This window comes from Panthera onca, chromosome D1 (assembly GCF_046562875.1).
Source record: "Panthera onca isolate mPanOnc1 chromosome D1, mPanOnc1 haplotype 2, whole genome shotgun sequence".
NCBI lineage: Eukaryota > Metazoa > Chordata > Mammalia > Carnivora > Felidae > Panthera > Panthera onca.
The window spans coordinates 110,734,221-110,756,101 of record NC_138348.1 but is presented as its reverse complement, the minus strand read 5'-3'; the positions used below and the strand labels follow the sequence as shown (position 1 = coordinate 110,756,101).

The following is a 21,881-nucleotide window of genomic DNA, read 5'->3' as shown; positions in this document are numbered from 1 at the left end:
GATTAGAGGGTGATAAAATACTTCCATTACCAGAGCGTCTTCTATGCACTCCATTATGTTAGATACTTTAGACCTATTTTTCTACTTAAATTTCACAGTGACTCTTTAAAATAATTGTTGTTCCTATTTTATAAAAGAGGAATCTAAGACTCAATCAATCTATGGATCCAAGGATTGAAAGAAAATATTCCAGTTGAGTCAAATGAATGAGACATATGTGTATGAAAATGGCAATAAATACTAGTGTTAGACACTGACTGTTCTTTTGGACCCCCGGGCAATCCTAAGACACTGTCTGCGAGAAAGCTAACTTCATGGAATTTCATGCCTCTCTGAACAAACTATGCCATTGAGGTCTCTGTCACTCAAATGGTTGAGGTAATATGAACAAAACAACTTGCATTATTTTATTCTCTCCACCCACTTGCCTAATGTGTAGCAATCTGATAAATATATTTCTCCTCTCTCTCCAGTATACAAAAGTTCAACCTTGTCACTATAGCATTATCATGTCTTACTAGATTAAGACTTCTCTGTTTTGGATTTATTCAAATAAAAGCCCTTGTTAATATATAAATATTACCCTAAAAAGTCAAACAAAGTAAAGATACAATAGGTAGTTTAAACCAGTATGACTAAATTAGTTTTGACAAAGGAAAGAACAAGAACACAAAGCAGTGAATAGTGTGTGTTGTGGAGTCAGGGTTGGGGTGTGTGGAAGAGCGGTTTGTTTAGAATTTAGTATAAAGGGAAGGCAAGAGTGGAGGAGGGAGGAAGGGAGAGAATGAGGGAGAGAGAAGATGGCTTAGGAGGATGGAGGAGGTAAGAAAGAGAAGAGGGCAGGAGGCAAGGCAACAGTAATATCGTTGAGTGTAAGATGCATCTGCCTCACGAATTTTATGTAAATGGCTCAATGTACAAGTACAAGGACACCTGTTTCTTTAACCCATTTGTGTTTAGACTGCTCTCTTCTGAAGGACTGACGTTACATGATCAGGGTGCTTTTTTATAAAGGGTGAATTACTTTTAAAATAATTATCTCTGAAAATATACTACAAGGAGACTAATCTCTGGGACTCTCAGTTAAATATATCTTTTCTCCTTTGAAACTTCATTAGTCATTCTTGAGAAGGGATGCTGCTGTTTTAAGTTTGCATACAAAGAGAAGAGGAAGGGAAAGAAAGAAGAATCATTAAGCTGCCCAGATTTAACTTTGGCTGGGTGATCCAATTTCCAGGGCTGATGAATGTAACCTTTTCCTCCAATGATCTAAAACACAGGAAGGTAGCAGTCATTGTAGAGACTATCCTGGTGTAGGTAGCTTTACCTGTCTTTTGGTTTTTGTATTTTGCTAGAGAAAATGTGTTATTTCTTGAGATTGCTGAAGCCTTAGAGACCCACCTGTGCTGTCATGGTTTTCCAGGCTCACTGAAATGTGACTTACTGTTCTTTCTTCTCTGTTCAAGCAGGACCAACAAGTTCCTTCAACAAATATTTATGGGCTGTCACCAAATGCCAAGAAGAAGGCTCAGCCCTAAGACTGAAATAATCCATAAGGCATAGTTTCTGTCTTTGAGGAGCTCACTTAATTACGCCCAATATTTAAGACTTTCTTCATGCCTAATAATTCTGAATGTTTTGTTGCTAATTTATATTTCAATATTGCAGGGGCAGCCTAAGTAAGCTGATTATTTTCACTGAGATACTTTATTTATTGTTGACCCATGGCCAATGGGTCAGTGGTGGTACTATAGCCATTTTGGTGCATGGACTGAACAGTAAAACCTGAACTCTTGACTGTTATTCACCAGTGCCAGCCCCCCAGCAGTGACCCTGAATCTAGTCTTTTCTAACTTGCAGATCTCTGGATTAGTGTCTATTAAATACAACTGTGAGCCTCCACTGGGCAGGAGCAGGAAAATGGTCACTTCCGTCCATCACACTGTGTCAATCAAGATACAAGTACAGTATAACTATGCTTGAATGATAAAAGATTGAAATGAAGAGATCTGCTTTATAACATATTTGATTTTTAAATATACTTTAAGGTGCTAATTTATGATGAAGTTTATAATAAAACAAATAAGTGATCAGAGGAAAAATTAAATAACACAAGGAGAAATATACAACACTTGTAATGGAAGACTAGTACATTTCTCTTCATAACTAATAAACCAAGAAAACAAAAAAAGCCACCAAGACTACAGAACAATGGAACACTATATTTACAAAATTGACCTAATTTACTATATACATCTCTGTATATAAATCTCTAGAACACTCACTCTTTTTAAGTGCACATTTACTACATTGACAATATAAAAGGTGGTTAGTCTCAACAGATTTAGGAAAATTCAAAACATACCAGATATGTTCTCTGACCACTTTAGAATGGAATGATGTTAGATATAATTGAAAAATCTAGAAAATTCTATAATATTTGGAAATTTTAAAATACACTTTTAAATAACTCATGGTCCAATGAAGAAATTACAAATGACTATCAAAAAATCTTTGGAACTGAATCATAATGAAAACAACACATCTGAAAACACGTGATATATATCTAAATCCATGCTCAGAGAGATATTTATAGATGTTAATGTATATGCTATAAATGACAATTATTTAAGCATCCATTTCAAAAAATTGGGAAGACAACAGAAAATTAACTCAAAAAAATAAAAAGAAAAAATAATAAAGATAAGAAGTAGAGGAATTAACAATAATACCGTAAGGATAAAGAGAAAAACTTTCTGGCTATATATGGATGGAATGGACAAAATCCTAGAAAATCACAAATCACCAAATGTGTCCCCCAAGAAAAACATGCCAGTCCTATATCTATGAAATAAATTGCATTCATCACTCAAAACCATCCCCAAAAGAAAACTACATGCTCAGATGCTTTCTTATAAATGTTTCATGATTTATAACTAACGGTTAAAGAGATGATAACATCACTGTTATAAAAATTTTCTAGAGAGTAAGATTGGAACACTTACCAAAATGTATGTCATCTGTGTGATCTTGATATCACAACCTAAAAAAAAGAAAAAAATACAAGACTATGATTTTTTTCAAAATTCCGGGTGTGTGTGTGTGTGTGTGTTTAAATTGGCAAGCTATTTCTATAATGTATACATAAACCAAAAGTTCCCCAATAACTAAGACAATCTTGATGAAGATGAGCACATATGGAAGACATATGATGCCATATATGAAAATGTATTATAAACTACATTAAGTGAGTCCTCGCTTCGGCAGCACATATACTGAACTACATTAAGTCATATGCTATTCATCTAAAGGTAAACAATAAGCCAATGATTTAGAAAGGAGATTCTAGAAATAGGTCCACACACATATAGACATTTGGATTATAAAAATTAGGATTAGAAGTAAAGACTGTTCAGAAAATAGTGCTGGAATAATGAGGTATCAGTGAGGAAGTGGAAATCTGAATTCTAGCTCATAATGAAACACATTCCATGTGAAATTAAATCTAAACATAAAGGGTAAAGTATAAAATATAATTTTTATATTTTGAATTTTTAATCTTGACAAAAAAGCATTAATTTGACTATATTAAAATTTTTTTAATATTTATTCATTTTTGAGAGACAGGGAGAGACAGAGTGTGAACAGAGGATGGGCAGAGAGGGAGACACAGAATCCAATGCAAGCTCCAGGCTTTGAGCTATCAGAACAGAGACCAACGTGGAGCTTGAACTGAACTCATGAACCATGAAATCATGACCTGAGCCGAAGTTGAGTGCTTAACTGACTGAGACACTCAGGAGCCCCTAATTTGACTATATTAAAACTGAAATATTTCATTAGTATAGATTCCATTAACAGAGAGAAAAAGGCAAATCCACAAATCAGACCACACTCAACAATTACATCTGATAAAGGGCTCATTTCTAAAATGTATAGAGAACTTCCACAAATCAATAGAAAAAGTCAAATAATTTGAAAAATTTGCAAAAAAAAAACTTGAAGAGGAACTTCAAAAATTAGCACATCCAAATGACAAATGAGCACTGAAAAGATGTACTTCTTCCTTGATAATCAAAGAAATGCAGATTACAACCACAATGACAATCTGCTATGCATCCACCAATATGACTAAAACTAAAAAGACTGGCAGTGCCAAGTGTATACAAGAATATAGAATAAGTCAACTCTCATACATTACTGAACAGGGATATAAATCGCTTAAGTCCTTTGGAAAAGTCTTTAGCAGTATTTACTAAAGTTCAAACATACACATATTCTTTGCCTCATATGTTTTAGTCGTAACTCTATCCAACAAAAATACATATGAATGAACAGTTGTAATAGCACCAAACAGGATATATAATTCAAATGTATACCAATAGTAATTGGGGGGAAACGTTGTACATTACAGTGTATGTTATACAGCAATGAAAATGAATAAATTCTAGTTTAATTCAACAGTATGGGTAAGTATTAGTAGCATAATATTGAACAAAAGACTCCAGACATGGAGGAAGAGAGGCAGGAAGATTGTGGAGTAGGAGGATCCTAAGCTCCACTTCCTCCATGGACACTGAGATAACACCTGGTCCTGTGCAAGTAACTCTGAAAACAACATTAAGATTCAAAGAATAGACCTGTACAGTTAATCCTAAAGAGGAGGCCACATCATTCAGGCTAGGAGGGACAGAGATAGGCAAGGAACCAAATCCCTGGTGAGACCAGCACAGCTAAGAGGGACACTACAAGCAGGAAGAAGCAAGACACTCAGATCTCACACAAGATACGTCTGGCACAGGAGACCTACACTGGGGGAAATAAATCCCCATAACATCTGGCTTTGAAAAACAGCAGGGCTTAACTTCAGGAGCTTTGAAAATCAGCAGAGCTTGGGGTGCCTTGGTGATTCAGTTAGTTGAGCATCTGATTCTTGATTTTAGCTCAGGTCATTATCCCAGAGTCATGGGATTGAGCCCCATGTCAGGCTCCTCCCTGAGCATGGAGCCTGCTTAAGATTCTCTCTCTCTCTCTCTCTCTCTCTCTCTCTCTCTCTCTCTCCCCCTCTGCTCCTCTTCCCAACTCATGCCCACCCGCCGTCCTAAATAAATAAATAAATAAATAAATAAATAAATAAAATTAGCAGAGCTTAATTGTGGGAGAGCTGGAGGGTGAAAGGAAATTGAAGTATATGCTCTTAAAGAGTCAACATAATAAATACCTCAAAGCCCAAGACCTAGCCAGAAGCAGCAGTTTGTAAAGTATCTGGGATAAAGTGAAGGAGATCTACTGACTCATCTCCGAATGTGTGCTGTAGAACAGGGACCTTCAGGAAATTTCTCTAGAGACAATAGCATTGTGGGTGCCATTTCTCTCACCCTCCCCAGCCAGCCTAGATAACCAGACATTTCCAGGGGGCAGTTCTGCCCTGCCACAGTGCTCCCGCATTGCGGACCTGCCCAATATGCTTGTGTTGGCATGCATCCCTCCAAAAAGGCTCCTGCCCCACCATACCCTCAAGGCAGCCCCAGCAGGGATAAGCACCATTGCAAAGTGACTCCTGACCTGGGAAGGTAAACAGTTAACCCCACACACCAGTGCACTCATAGTTCCAGCAGCGTGGCTCTTAGCTGGTGGCACAGGGAGCAGCTACTGCCCTTCAGTGCCCAGCATCTGTGGCAGAAGCTAATTGTGGACAGCTACTCTGAATACTGGCCCCACTCACCAAGGAGAGCCTCTCATTTGACCATGCATGAAACCAGCCCTACCCTTTGGTGTTCCAGCAACTGTGGCAGACAGGCTAATTATACAAGCTAGGCTGACTGCTGGTTCTACCTACCAACTAGAGTCTTACTTGGTGATCTCATACAGATCTTCCAACAAATCTTGTCTAATCTGCTCACAGAAGGCAAAGCAGATCACTGCAGCAGGCTGGGCTGAAGGCAATTATGGCTCAGCCACAACAGTAGAGTGCATGCGGGCCACACAATGGGCATTCCTCGGGCGCCTCATTCTGATGACCAGGGTAGATTGCATTATAGGGCACTGCAAGACCTCTTTTATGGGAGACCACTATTCTCAAGAGCAGGAGACATATCTGACCTACCTAATAGAAAGAAACACACACAGAGAATTATATAAAATTGTAAGAGTAATATGTCACACATCAAAGAACAAGACAAAATCACAGTAAAAGAACTACATGATATGAAGAAAAGCAAAATGTCCTGATAAAGAATTTAAAATAATGATTATTAAGATCTCACTGGGTTTGAGAAAAGAGTGGATAAACTCAATCGAACTTCAACAAAGAGATAAAAAATACAAAAAAGATCTAGGCAGAAGTGAAAAATTTAATAAATGAAATAAAAAATTTACTAGAGGGAATCAACAGCAGATTAGAGGATGGAGAAGAACAGATCAGCAATCTGGAAGACAGGGTAATGGAAAGTAACTAAGTTAAACAGCACAAAGAAAAAACAATAATGAAAAATGAGGATAGGTAAGGGAACTCAGCAACATCACCAAGCATAGTAACATTTGCATTATAGGCATCCTAGAAGGATCATCATAGAGAGCCCCTAAGCAGTAGTACCCAAGGAGGGTCACACTGAAACACATTTTAATTAAAATGGCAAAAAAGTAATGATGAAGAGATAATTTTAAAAGCAACAAGAGAAAAAAGTTACATATCAGGGAAACCCCATGAGTCTATCAGCTGAATTTTCATCAGAAATTTGCATGCCAGAAGAGTGCAGCATATGTTCAAAGTGCTGAAAGGAAAATCCTACAACCACGAACAGTCTACCTGGCAAATTTGTCATTTACATGGGAAAGAGAGATGAAGAGTTTCCCAGGCATAAAATTTAAAGGAGTTCATCACCACTAAATCAGTCATACAAGGATGTTAAAGGGAATTTCTTGAGTGGAAAGAAGAGGTAAGAAATTATGAAGAAAATTGTGAAAGGTAAAAAATTTCAGTTAAAAACATATATATATTAAAGGTAGTAGATTAAATCAATTATAAAGTCAATAAGAAGGTTAGAACTCAAAAGTAGTAAAGTCAAAGGACAAAATTAGTTAAGGGATACACAAAATAAAAAGATGTAATATATGCAATCATATGCATAAAATGTTTGTGGGGGGGACTAAAGATTTAGTGCTTTTGGAATGTGTTCAAACTTAAGCAACCATCAGCTTAATATAGACTACTACAAACATAAAATGCTATATATGAACTCCATGATAATGTCAAATCAAAAACATATACAAGTTATACTAAATATAAAGGGAAAGGAATCCAAAAACAACAGTAAAAAAAGGCATCAAACCACCAGGGAACAGAACAAAAGACACAGAAAGGAACAGAGATGAACTAAAACCAGAAACAACCAGAAAGCAATTAACAACATGGCAGTAAGTACACACCTATGAAGAATTACTTTCAATGTAATGGACTAAATGCTCCAAGAAAAGAAAGGGTGACTGCATGAATAAAACAAAACAAAACAAAACAAGACCCATCTATATGCTGCCTACAAGAGATTCACTTCAGAGCTAAAGACACATATAGACAGTGAAAGTTCAGAAAAACACATAGCACGAAAATCAGGGGGAAAAAAAACTTGGTGTGGTAATACTTATCTCAGACAAGATAGACTTTAAAACAAAGTCTCTAGTTAGAGACAATGAAGGAACCTGCATAATTATAAAGGGGTCAATCCAACAAGAGGATATAACATTACAAATAACTATGCAACCAACACTGAAGGACTTAAATACATAAAACAAACATTAACAGACATAAAGGGAGAAGTTGACCATAACAGTAATAATAGAGGACTTTAACACCTTACTTAACATCTATGGATAGACCATCCAGATAGAAAATTAATAAGGAAACAGTGGCTTTGAACAACACCTTAGACTAGATGGACCTAAGGGTTATGTACAGAACATTCCATTCCAAACCAAAAGAATACACATTCTTTTTTAGTGCACATGAAACATTCTCCTGGATAAATCACATGTTAGTTCACAAAACAAGTCTCAGTAAATTTAAGAAGATTGGAACCACAACAAGCATCTTTCTAACCATACAGGATGAAATTAGAAATCAATTTCAAGAAAAAAAAATGGAAAAAACACAAACATACGGAGGACAATCAACATGCCACTAAACAATGAGTAGGTTAACCAAGATATTAGAGAGTCAAAAATTACATGGAGATAAATGAAAATGAGAACATAAAGGTACAAAATCTTTGGGATATAGCAAAATAAATCCAACTGGGTATATTTTTTTAGCAATATAGAGCTTTCTCATGAAACAAGAAAATTTTCAACTAAGCCACCTAACCTTATACCTAAAGGATCAAGGAAGGAAAAACAGAGCCCAAAGCCAGTAGAAGGAAGGAAATATAAAGGATTAGAGTAGAAATAAAGGAAATAATGACTATAAAAAGAATAGGAAATATAATGAAACCAAGAACCCATTCTTTGAAAAGATAAACAAAATTGATCATTAGCAAGACTCATCAAGAAAATAAGAGATCCTAAATTAAAATCACAAATAAAGGAGAAATAACAACCCACACTACAGTACTATCAAGGATTATAAGAGATTATGAAAAACTATATGCAAATAAAGTGAACAACCAAGTAGTGGATAAACTCCTAGAAATATACATTTTTCAAAACTGAATCACCAATATATAATTTGAACAGACCAATTAGTAGTAACAAAATTGAATTGGTAATCCAAAAACCCTTGGCAAACAGAAGTCCAGGACCAGATGGCTTCAAAGAGGAATACTACCAATGATTTAAAGAAGAGTTAATGCCTATACTTTTCAATATATTCCAAATAATAGAAGTGGAAGAACAACTTCTAAATTCACTCTACAAGGCCAGTATTACCCTAATATTAAAACCAGACAATGACATTACAAAACAAGAAAAGTATAGGCCACTATCTTTGATGAACATAGATGCAAAAATCCTCAACAAAATATTAGCAAACGAAATTCAACAATACATTAAAAAAATCATTCACCACAATTAAATAGGATATATTGTAGAAATGCAAGTGTGGTTCACCATTTGCAGATCAATCAATGTGAAATATCATTAATAAGAGAAAGGACAGGGGCACCTGGTTAAGTGTCTGACTCTTGATTTCGGTTCAGGTCATGATCTCTTGATTCATGAGATCAAGCCCTGCACCAGGCTCTGTGCTGACAGCATGAAGACTTCTTGGGATTCTCTTTCTCAATCTCTCTCTCTCTCTCTCTCTCTCTCTCTCTCTGTCTCTTTCTCTCTGCCCCTCCCCCACTTGCTCACATGTACGTGCTCTCTTTTTCAAAATAAATAAACTTTAAAAAAAGTTTCCCTCACAAAAAAATAAGAAAATGGAAACAAATCACATGATCCTCTCACAAGGCACAGAAAAACTGACAAAATGCAACATACACTTATGATAAATACTCTCAACAAAGTGGGTTTTCAGGGAACATACCTCAACATAATAAGGGCCATATAGAAAAACCCAGAGCAAACATCATCTTAATTGGTGAAAAACTGAGATCTTTTCCTCTAAGTTCAGGAACAAGACAAGGATGTCCATTTTTACCGTATTCAACATAGTACTAAAAGTTCTACCTGTACTGATAAGAAAAAGATTGATAAAAGACATCTAATTGGTAGCAAAGAAGTAAAATGGTCACTATCGGCAGATGGCATGATACTGTATATAGAAAACTCAAAACAACAAAAATCTATTGTATCTGACTGTTGAATTTAATAATGTTGCAGGTACAAAATTATAATAATGAAGTCTGGCGCACTTCTGACACTAATGACAAAGTAGCAGAAACAGAAAATTAAGAAAACAATTCCATATGCAATTGCAGAAAAAATAAAAAACCTAGGAATAAATTTAACTAAGGAGGTGAAAGATCTATACTTTTAAAGCTATAAGACACTGATAAAAGAAATTGAAGACAACACAAATAGAAAGATATCCAATGCTCAAAAAATGAAGAATATTATTAAAATGTCCACACTACCCAAAGAAATCTACAGTTTCACTGAAATCCCTACCAAACCCCAACACTAGTTTTGACAGAGTTACAACAAATAACTCTAAAATTTCTATGGAACCACAAAAGACCTCGACTAGCCAAAACAATCTTGAGAAAAAAGAACAAACCTGGAGTTATCGCATTCCCAGATTTCAAGATATTCTACAAAGCTATAGTAATCAAAACAGTTTGTTACTGACACAAAGATCTACACAGAGATCAATGGAACAGGATAGTCTAGAAATAAACCCACATCAATATTGTCAATTAATCTATGATGAAGGAGGCATGAATATCAATGGGGAAAAGACAGAATCTTCAATAAATGGAGCAGGGAATATTGGACAGATACATGAAAAAGAATGAATCTGGATTATTTTCTTACACTATACACAAAAATAAACTCAAAATGGATTAAAGACTTAAATATAACACCTGAAACCATAAAATTCCTAAAAGAAAACATAGGCGGTAATCTCTTGGACATCAACCTTAGCAACATTTTTCTAGATTCTGTCTCCTGAGGCAAGCGGGGGAGAAGTGAAAATAAACTACTGGAAATAAACCTAAATAAAAAGCTTCTGCACAGCAAAGGAAACCAACAACAAAATGAAAAGGCAACCTATCATATGGGAGAAGATATTTGCTAATGAAATGTCCAATAAAGGGTTAATATGAAAAGTAATTAAAGAACTTCTACAACTCAAAGAAAAAAACCAACAAATTCTATTAAAAGTGGGCAGAAGAGCTGAAGAGACATTTTTCCAAAGGAGCCATTACAGATGGTCCAGAGGCACATGAAAAGATGCTTAACATCACCAGTCATCAGCGAAATGCAAATAAAAACCACAATGACATATTACCTTACACCTATCAGAATGGCTGGTACCACCAAGACAAGAAATAGCTTGTGTTGGCAAGGATGTGGAAAAAAAGGAAACTTCATGCGCTGTTGGTGGGGATATAATCCCATATGGCCACTGTGGAAAACAGTATGGAGGTTCCTCAAAAAATTAAAAATAGCACTACCCTACGACCCAGAGACTGCTACCAGGTATTTATCCACGGGATACAGGTGTGCTGTTTTGAGGGGACACATGCACCCCCATGTTTATAGCAGCACTATCAACAATAGCCAAAGTATGGAAAGAGCCCAAATGTCCATCGATGGATGAATGGATAAAGAAAATGTGGTGTGTATATATATACATATACACACACACACACACACACACACACACACACACACACACACACACATACACAATGGAGTATTACTCGGCAATCAAAAAGAATGAAATCTTGCCATTTACAACTACATGGATGGAACTGGAGGGTATTATGCTAAGTGAAATTAGTCAAAGAAAGACAAGTATCATATGACTTAACTCATATGTGGACTTTAAAAGACAAAACAGATGAACATAAGGGAAGGGAAACAAAAATAATATAAAAACAGGGAGGGGGACAGAACATAAGAGACTCAGATATGGAGAACAAACAGAGGGTTACTGGAAGGGTTGTGGGAGGGGGGATGGGCTAATGGGTAATTAAGGGTATTGGGGCCCCATTGGTAATGGGGCATTAAGGAATCTACTCCTGAAATCATTGTTGCACTATATACTAACTAATTTGGATATAAATTATTTTTTTAAATTTTAAAAAAGATTAAAAAAATAAAGTAAAATAAAAAATTAAAAATTAAAAGCACTGACTCATGTTGCTAAGGTTTTAAATTTGGCATCAGTGATCAGATTTGCAAGTTCTGCTTAAAAACCATTAGGCATGTCATCATTTATACAAGACTTAAGAGATACTTGATTTACGCTGTGGGTTTTCTAATAGTATGGTAAAGTTATGTGCAGAAAGAAATCATAATAAGGAAGAAAAACATTTTGAAATGTAGGCCAATTAACAAGACAAAATTTTCAGCTAAAATTTTAAATAAATCAAAGTAGACATAGCAACACACAAAAAAAGAGGGAAAGAAATATGTTGTTTGTGAACTTTGTAAAAATATAACAAGTTGTAGATAAGATGTTGTCGACGCAGTAAAGCCTGGAAGAAGTTTGGTCTAGCTCAAATCATTGCTTTAATTACTTAAAGACAAATAATTAGAAAAAAAAAACTGGTAACTATACAAACATCTAATAGGAAGACTTAGAATTCAGTGGTAGATTTTATGTATATAAACATATATAATGTATACATATAATCCTATATAACTAATATAAGAGAAAGCTAAAAAATGATATTTTAGTGTTTTTATTATGTCTTCCTGTGCTTTATATTTAAAAATATACTCTGAATCCTAGAAAAGAGGTGGTAGAAGAGGCCAGATGAATGTGCTGGGCTTAAAATATATATTCAGAGTCACAACAAAACATTTTTAATATAATGAGCATAGTAAGAGTAATGATCCAAAGACCAAGACTTCTGAACCTTGAGGTTGAGCCCACAGAGGCTGGGAGAGAGAAGACCCTGGTAAAGCAAACTAAAAAAGACCACCTAGAGTGATAAGCGTAGAGAACTGTGTTTCAGCAGGCAAAGGCAACTTTTTTGGTTGGCTGTGTTTTTCTTGAGATTAGAAATCAACTGTATGCAATATTGTTTTTAGTTCATGGAGGATGAGAACTAAGAACTTATACTTGTATTTAGCAAAACAGACATAATTTCATAACTTTCTTAATAGCAAATCAGATAAACCCAGATTAGAATGGGCCTCAAGAGAATACCAAGGAAAGATACTGGAGATAGTAAGGAATTTGACTGCATGAGGAAGGAGAGACATGGCATTGTAGATGAACAAGAAGTGACTACCAAGAAGTATTTTTTTTTAAGTGGGAGTATTAAAAGCAGGTTTGTAAGTTGGTGAAAAAGATAAAAATATGAATAAAAAATTCTTGATCCAGAAGATTAGAAGAATTTCTGAGGCAATGTTTATGAATAGAAAAGAAAGTGATGCACAGAGTTTGGAATGTGCTTTCATTCCCTAAGGATCATCCAAGATAACAGAAGAGAAGGCAGAGCCCCTGGGAATAGAAGCAGACAGTTGAGTAGATGTAATGGTGGGAATTTGTGCAAGTTTTCTGAATGGTTTTCTTGATTCTCCTCCAAGAAGATATAGTTTGTCAGAGCTTAAGAAACCCATTAGTTGACTCTTAAAACTTTATGATGATGAATCCTGTCATAGTTATGTGCCTTTATATGTGCTTTTGTATTTTGTCTAATAGTATAAAGATACCTTCATCATGGAATATTTTTAATTCATCATTTTTTCTTTCTCTTTACTTACTAGGATCAGAGAACTTAAAACACAGAATGTGATCTTCTGAATTACATTACATGTGCAATTTCACTGCAGAATATAAGTAATACATCTTTCGAAATCCCTAATATATAATAAATATGGACCCTGTCTTGCGGGGGGGGGGGGGGGAGGGAGCATCAGACATCACTTTCTAAAAGACTATTATTTAAGGAATATGGCACAGAGAGCAAAATGGACTGCTTAGCTATCTCGCCTAAAATAGACCTAAATCTAAGAAGGCAAAATAATCAATTTCCAAAAACAGTGACTTCACTTCTGGTTGAGATAAAGTAACCACAACTGGATTTACCCTTCCATCTGAAACAACTAAATAAACTGGAAAATGAGGAGAATCAATGGCTTTCAATACACTAGATGTCAGACAAAAAAAAAAAGGCAGTTATGCTGAGAGAGGAAAAATAAATGCTATAAATTTTATAATTGTCCCATTATATATAGAATTTTATAAATGCTATAAATTTTATAATGTCTTGAGTGAGCTTTTTTGCCTGGTTGCAGGAAGACATGGGGGGGAAACCAAGGTAGACTGGGACACACTGCCAGAGTTATGGACACAGAAGTCTGAAGAAACCAGTGCAGCTAGCTCACAGGGCAGAGTACTGGAATTGGTGAAGTCACAGAGAGCGATCACTCCATAGATAGCCACAGGGTTCTCCTAATGACGTCAGTGAGAACTTACAAGTACAACCTTGTGAAGAAACTTTCCAAGGCCAAGGAAAGTCGTATCTGGTGAAAATATTAGAAAAGGACATTTAAACATTACACATGTTCAAGAAACTAGAGGAAACACTGAGTAGAAACTGGAAGTATATTTTAAAAGGAAGAAAATCAAACTTTTAGGGATAATAACTATCATGTCTAAATTGAAAAATTTACTGGATGAAATCAATGGATGAATTGGCATTGCAGAAAAAGTAGCGGATTTGAGGACAAAGCAAAAGAAAATATCCAAAATGAAACACAAAGAGAAAAAACACTGAAGAGAATTAAAAGAGAATCAGTGAGTCGTGGAGAAAGTCTAAGCAGTCTAATATATGTGTAACTGAAAACAAAATTATATGAAGGATTTAAATAAGACTAAAGAGTTTCCAAATTTGAAGCCCACAGATCCATGAATTACCACAAACTTTCTAGAATAGCTGAAAAGATAAAAGTAACCATTCCAAGAGTGAGGATATGGAGAAACTGGAACTCTTTCACAATATTGGCGGGAACATAAAGGAGTCCAATCACTGTGGAAAATAACTTAGGAGTTTCTTTTTTCTTTTTAAGAAAAAATTTTTAAAGTTTATTTATTTTGAAAAAGAGAACGCACAAACAGGGTAGGTAGAGAAAGGGGGGGTGGGGAGAGTCCAAAGCAGGCTCTGCACTGTCAGCACAGAGCCTGATGTGGGGCTTGAACTCATAAATCATGACATCATGACCTGATCCGAAAGCAAGAGTCAGACGCTCAAGTGACCGAGCCACTCAGGTGCCCCCGGCCCCAGGTGTTTCTTAACATTAATGAGAAACAAACACCTATTATATATGCCACGTATCCTAGTATTTATCCTAGGTATTTGTCCAAAAGAAAAGCAAGCTTAGATGCTCAAACAAAAGCACAAGAGCACACACAGCAATCTATTTGTGATAGCCCCAGTGTCCATTATGCGTGAATGAATAAACAAAGTTTGGTATATCTATAAAATGCGATACTACTTGGCAACAACAAGCAATGAAGTATTAATACATGCAACAACCATGTTGTTTCTCAAAATATTTTTACCACATGAAAGTAAGTAGACAAGATACGGTACGTACTTTGTGATTCCATTATATAGAATTACAGCAAGTGAAAACCAATTTACAGTGACAGAAAGGAGATCTGTCTTGGAACCATAAATGAGGAGTGAGTCATTACAAAACATCATGAGTAACCTTTTGGTGGTGATGGATATCTTCATTATTGTAACTTTTGTAACATTTTCATGGGTATAGACACATCAAAATTTATCGAATGGTATAGTATACTGTATGTTCACTGTACCTCAATAAAGCTATTGAAAGACATCAAAGGCACATATTCTTTCACATGCAAACACATACATGCATATTCATATATCCATACTTAAATAACACCCAGAGCAAAAACAAGAAGGCTTGTATCACCTCTGCTATTACTCAACACATGTTCACGGTCTATCTTGGGCTAAAAGTTGTGCCACATGTTTAATATAATATGAATCAGACATAATTATATTTACAGCCATGTTGCTACTCTTGTAACTTTTTCCTTTTAAGGGTTACTCTAAGCTGACCCCAAGTTCACTGTGAGTAGGGACCATCTGGGAATAGGGATTATCTCCAACTAATTTGTTGCTCTAGCTCAAGACTTCTCCACCTCAGCACTATTAATATTTGGAGCTGAATGATTCTTTGCTATAAGGAAAAGTGCTATTCATTGTACGATGTTTAACAGCATCCTTGGCTTTTACACACTAGATGCCACTAGCACTCCTCCCTGTCCCCCAGTTGAGACACACCAAAACCGATCTGGATACTGTCCAATGTCCCCTGGGGCAAAACTGCTCCCAAGTGAAAACTACTGCTCTGGTCCCTAAGCACAATGATGGAAACATACGTGCTTGATATATGGTTTTTTGAATGGATAAATGAATAGATATCATTTGTACAAAATTCATACAACTCATTAGTAATGAAACAAATGTTTATTTTTCTAATTTTTTAATGTTAATTTTTCAGAGAGAGAGACAGAGTATGAGTGGGGAGGGGCAGAGAGAGAGGGAGGAAGACACAGAATCCAAAGCAGGCTCCAGGCTCTGAGCAAGCAGTCAGCACAGAGTACAATGCAGGGCTCCAACCCATGAACCTTGAGATCATGACCTGAGCCAAAGTTGGATGCTTAACCGACTGAGCCACCCAGATGCCCCCAAAAATGTATGTTTAAACAAAATTTTTATTAAATATTTTTTCAAAAAGAGATGAAGTAAAAGAAAACACACAGGGTGCCTGGGTGGCTCAGTCGGTTAAGTGTCCGTATTGGGCTCAGGTCAAGATCTCATGGTTCACGAGTTCGAGCCCTGCGTCTGGCTCTGTGCTGACAGCTTGGAGCCTGGAGCCTTCGTCAGATTCTGTGTATCCCTCTCTCTTTGCCTCTCCCCCACCTGTACTCTGTCTCTCTCTCTCTCTCACACACACAAATAAAAAACATTAAAAATTTTAAAAAATGAAAACACACAATGTTAGAAATGACTAATGCATAAATATTTGAAATGTCGATTGGTGCAATCCACATGGGAAGTAATTTGGCAATTCAATTTGACCCATTTACATGTATCTTAGGAAAATAAAAATCTTCAAAGCTTTATATGTATGTATTTATTAGAGTACTATGAATTTCATCAAAAACTTATAAATTGAGAACTCCCACAGTAAAAAGAAATCACTAAATAATAGCTTTCTTCACAGGAAAACATTATGTAATGTTTCACATTTAGGTTAATATGGTTTTTAATAATATGGAGAAATAATTTTGATATGAGATTAAATTAAAATCTTAAGTACACTTGTAACTAATGTAAATTGTGGGGAGCAGAGAAAATCTGCAGTACAAAAGGTTTCAAATATCTAACTATTTTGTCTTGGAGGAAACACTTTAGCTATAGGTGCTTTAATTAACTGGTTAGATTATTCTTAAAATATTATCAGCAAATAAATTTTGGGAACCTATTATGTTAGGAATTTAGTTTTTCTTATTTAAAATAGATAGCTTATGTAACTGAGTTAAAGAAGATTTTGTATTTATGCAGCTAACTCTACAGGAGACCATATTTTGCTCTAAAATTCTACTGCAAATATTAACAGACACATCATTTCTGACAACAGCAAAAAACAGAGCATAGGAAAAGGGAAAATACTGATAGATCCATTTCCCTGGTTCTTAAATAAATTTTAGATTTTAAATGTCACTGAAAATATTAGCAAGAAGCTGTAAAATGTATAAAAATAAATTTAAAAGCTCCAGAGTATTTCTAAAATATTCAAAGTTTCTGAAAAGTTAATTATTCACTAGGCTGCAGTATGAGGCATTAAAAGGTTGAATTAAAACTGGCTATTTAATAGCTGTACTATGAACTCCTATCAATTTTAAAGGTCCAATTATTCCCTCTAATCATCATGACCCATAGTGAAGACTGTTTTAACATAGCATATGCTAGCAAATGTGTACTTTTAACTCTGTGCAAAGGTAAGAATTATAGGCAATATAACACAGAAATAAAATTCTGAACTTTATTCCTAAACTAAGTGTATCTTTAATTTTATATTCAACAATCTTATTATGTGCATACTCTGTGCCAAGGATGTCTGAGGATTTCAAAGGGAAGGTCAAAGAGTCCAAACCTGGGAGAAAGACAAAGATATAAATGACTCAATTGTGGAATCTACCACAAATGTACACACATGGGTTGATTGGAGCATACAAGAGAGATGTAGTCAAGGCTGCAAGTTAAAGGGAAGGGAGAGTTCAGGAAAAACACATTTCCAGAGCTGAAGGTCTCTGATCTGAGTTTATAAAGAGTTTATAAGGAATAATATTTAGCCAGGTCAAGATGGTGGAAGGTCAGCAGACACAGGAAGAGAAAACAGTCTGAGCCAAGGAAGCAAGAGTGGAGGCTGGAGAATCGTGCCACCACATGTGGGGCTCTGAAAAGGGTCATGGGAGAAAGGTCTTTATTAAGTGGTAGCAGTACTAGGATTCATTTTAGAGTTTAAAGGCTGGGGCAAGAACTGGCTTCAGGAGCATGCAATCTGTACAATCACATAAACTGCACATTTAGAAAGTCCCTATGTTTGCTTTAATGCTTTTCTGTCAACATCTTGAAATTCTTAAGTATTTAAACAAGGCACCTGTATTTTCATTTTGTGGTAGGCCCCTCAAATGATGTGCCAGTTCTGACTGGAACACAAGTGAGCAGGAACAGAAGCAACCAGTCAGCTCATAACATGGCTTCAGTAGCATGGTTCAGAGTTTGAGTCTTCCTTGAAAACTAACAGCAGCCAGTATAAAGAGTACTTTAAACTGTGGGTGTACACAATCAACTGTGCATTTTGCAACAATAACACTGAATCAGATGTGAGTGTGGCTGCAGGGAGGGAGGTAAGAGGAAGCTACCACAGTGATTCAGAAAGGAATGATGACCATACGAAATCACACAGTGACAATGGAAATAAAAAGAGATTTAAAAATTTCCAGAAATATTTAGGAGGTATAGCTAAAAGCCTTGGTGACCAAAAATATAAATGAGAGAAGAGAAAAATTATTCTAGACCATTCCATTCACCCAAACAAAACATTCACAAAGAGGCAGGCAGGCTTTGGGAAAAGACAACTTTGTTTATATGGCTGTATTCTAGACGTACTCACAGCACATAAGCGAGAGAGTCCTGCCTACATGATGTGGTCTCAGAGGCTCTGAATGTTCCAACTCCAGTCTATCCCCACCGGGTTGGGTGATTGCAGGTGACACCATTAATGACTACCCTTTGGGTGAAGGTATCGGGAAAAGAAGACCTCTGGCAAATTGCAGGTATGTTACCTGACAATGATCAGCATCAACTTCCAAATACTTATGGAAGTGGGGTGTTTGTGTGCATCTTAATGTGGGAACAGTAACAAGCATCATTTTGTTGTATGATGGTATGGGTGGTTAGAGGTGTAGAAAGAATCTAAAAGAGAAAGAAATGAATGACTAATTTTACCTCCTTATTTGTGTGACAAGGTGGCTCTTCACAAAACAGGTTTTGGGAGAACACGGTACAAAGGGCCATTTTAATTAGCTTACTAAATTACCCACTCGACTAAGAAACATGAATGAAGAAATCTTTACTGTAGATGGAACTGAATTAGGAATGTGGAAGAGTTAGAAAATTTATACAGGCATTCTGTTGGCAACAATATTTACAGTCAATGCATTTGGAATCTTACACACACAAACACACCCACGTTCATCACGGATCCCTTTCTTTAAGATACTGTTATGAAGAAATCCCCAAGAAAATAGAATAACAAAAAGCAAGATTGAGAGAAGTTGAGAAAAAAATATAAGATCATTTTTACAGTTTCTCAAACTAAAACTAGGACTTCCTGAAAGATAGAGCTGCTGTCTAAAGGGAGTAAATTATCAAATTAATTAATTGGGAGAAGTTTCTGAAACTGAAGAATGAGTTTCCAGTTCAACTGTCTGGCCAAATAGATGAGAAAAGGCACACAGCAACATACATCATCATGAAATTTGAGAACACTGTGGACAATGGGAAGGTCCTAAAATCTGAAACAAATAGAAATATATGTGAGAGGGGGTGAGAGAAGGAGGAAGGGGAGGGATGGAGGGACTATGTCCAAAGTGTCTACAATTATAATGTCATCAAGTTTATTATGGTAAATGTGAAACCTACATTAATATGGTTCAGTGCTTTCAAACTTCTGAGGAAAAATTATTTCAACACACGATTCTATATAGGCCAAGTGGTCAGGGGTAGAGATAAAATAAAGATAGTTTTGGGACACCAGAGGGGCTCAGTCAGTTAAGCATCTGATTTTGGCTCAAGTCATGATCTCTCAGTTCATGGGTTTGAGCCCCATGTAGGGTTCTGTGCTGACAGCTCAGAGTTTGGAGCCCGCTTTGGATTGTCTCCCTCTCCCTGCCCCTCCTCCACCCACGCTCTGTCTCTGTCTCTCTCTCTCCAAAATAAATAAACTTAAAAAAAATGTAAAGATAGTTTCTGTCATAAAAGCTTTTTGCATATTGCCATCCATGCACTTGGGGGGAGTTCTGGGAGTACACAAAGAGGAAGGAAGATATTGGAATTAACACTAGAGAGAAGGAAAGAGAAGCCTCAAGAAGATGGTAAAGAGATGTCCAAGGATAACAGAGTTGCCACAGTTCTAGGAAATGGCCTATCTAGATTCTACTTGGAAAAAGGAAGACTCCAAAAGGAATGTTTCAAAGAAAAAAAAAAAGTGAGTTGGATACCTTTAAACATACCAGTTTTATTCTAATGGTAGACAAACTGTGGATGAGTTTGTGGATTAATAATGACTATTTAGAAACTACAGCAACTAAGAATAAACCAATTATTAGCTCCTTGGAAAAGATTGTACAAGAAAATAATGTACACTATGTGGTTTAGTTTTAAGTAACATTTACATTATTATAAACAGCAAACTATTTTGGAAGCATAGAGAAGAGAGGAAAATTCTAAGTGGATAGAGAAGGAAGTTTCCATAGTGGGAAGCCAGTAATTAGGTACGAAAATAAAAAGAAGAGCACCTGGGTGGCTCAGTTGGTGGAGTGTCTAACTCTTGATTTTGGCTCAGGTTATGATCTCACAATTCATGACATGGAGCTCTGCATCGGTTTCCATGCTAAGCATGGAGCCTGCTTGGGATTCTCTCTCCCTCTGCTCCTCCCCTACTCTTGTGCATTCTTCCTCCCTCCCTCTCTCCCCTCCCCCCCAAAAGAAAGTAAAATGAAAGCACAGAAATTTTATTTGGTAACATGGATGTAAAAAAGCGGTTGAAAGTAGTTGCCTCTGGAAGCAGAAAGAAGTTTGAGGAGAGATAAGGACAATCTGTTCTTTAAAACTATACTATTAAACTAACTGATAGAAATTTTTAAATGAGGAGTTGATTGGACAGTTATGGATGTGGTTTCCCTGCAGAGGAAACAGTATGAACAGAAGCAAAAAGTGTGATGGTGAATGGTGTCATCTGTCATCATGTCATACAGTATGACCCAAAGAAAAAGCTAAAAAGGGACAATAAGTAGGAAAACATGATGCTGAAAACAGAGGTTGAGATCTTATTACTGACATATTTGAATACTATCTGAAAGAGTTTAATTTATGCCTATGGTGGCCGTTTACCGTGTTCTGCAAAGTCCTTCTTTCAGAAGGGCTGCCCACCACCAAGAAGCATGTTCCTGCCAGCTGACCCTATAGCCGTAGCTGACTACTAAAGGGTGGATCGCTGACCCTTTTCTGGTCAAATGATTCTTCTTAATAATTCAGAATTTTAAATTTGGAAACACAGGGGGAAGAGCTATTGGTAACTGAGTAGTATTATGTGCAGTATTTAGGGGAAAGATCCACAAACTCATTGAAGTCTCAGAGATGCTCTGTTTCCTGTTTTCCCTAAGCCTGCTCTGAAGTTTTTGATACAAATACTCCATCAATATATTTATTTTTTGCTTTAGCTCTCAGAGTCTGTTTCTGCTATTTACATCTTAACTGATGCACAGTCAACTGAGAACACTGTTGTTCTTTATAATGAAACATGCACATTGAACACAACTGAAGACAGTCTTCTGTTAAGGGCTAGCAGCTCTTTAGAAGGCTCACAGCCTCTTTAAATGGGCTCCCTATCACAAGAGGTATTCAAGTTGAAACAGGATGACCCCTTTTCAGGAA

At 36.1% G+C, this 21,881-nt stretch overlaps 2 long non-coding RNA genes across 3 annotated transcripts in view; one reads left to right on the top strand and one right to left on the bottom strand.

The window, feature by feature from the left end:
* Nucleotides 1–21,881, bottom strand: part of LOC132660804 (uncharacterized) — a 205,194-nt gene that overhangs the window by 58,273 nt on the left and 125,040 nt on the right. The window contains exon 3 of the long non-coding RNA XR_014135331.1: nt 3,006–3,043. This is a non-coding gene — a long non-coding RNA (uncharacterized LOC132660804). The remainder of the gene's footprint in view (nt 1–3,005; nt 3,044–21,881) is intronic.
* Nucleotides 293–13,780, top strand: LOC144612886 (uncharacterized). 2 transcript variants are annotated; one of them, XR_013549997.2, is made up of 3 exons: nt 294–378; nt 1,861–1,962; nt 13,381–13,780. It is a non-coding gene; the product is annotated as an uncharacterized LOC144612886 (long non-coding RNA). The 2 variants fall into 2 exon arrangements; XR_014135332.1 differs by lacking the exons at nt 1,861–1,962; nt 13,381–13,780 and adding an exon at nt 1,470–1,701 and having other exon boundaries at nt 293–378.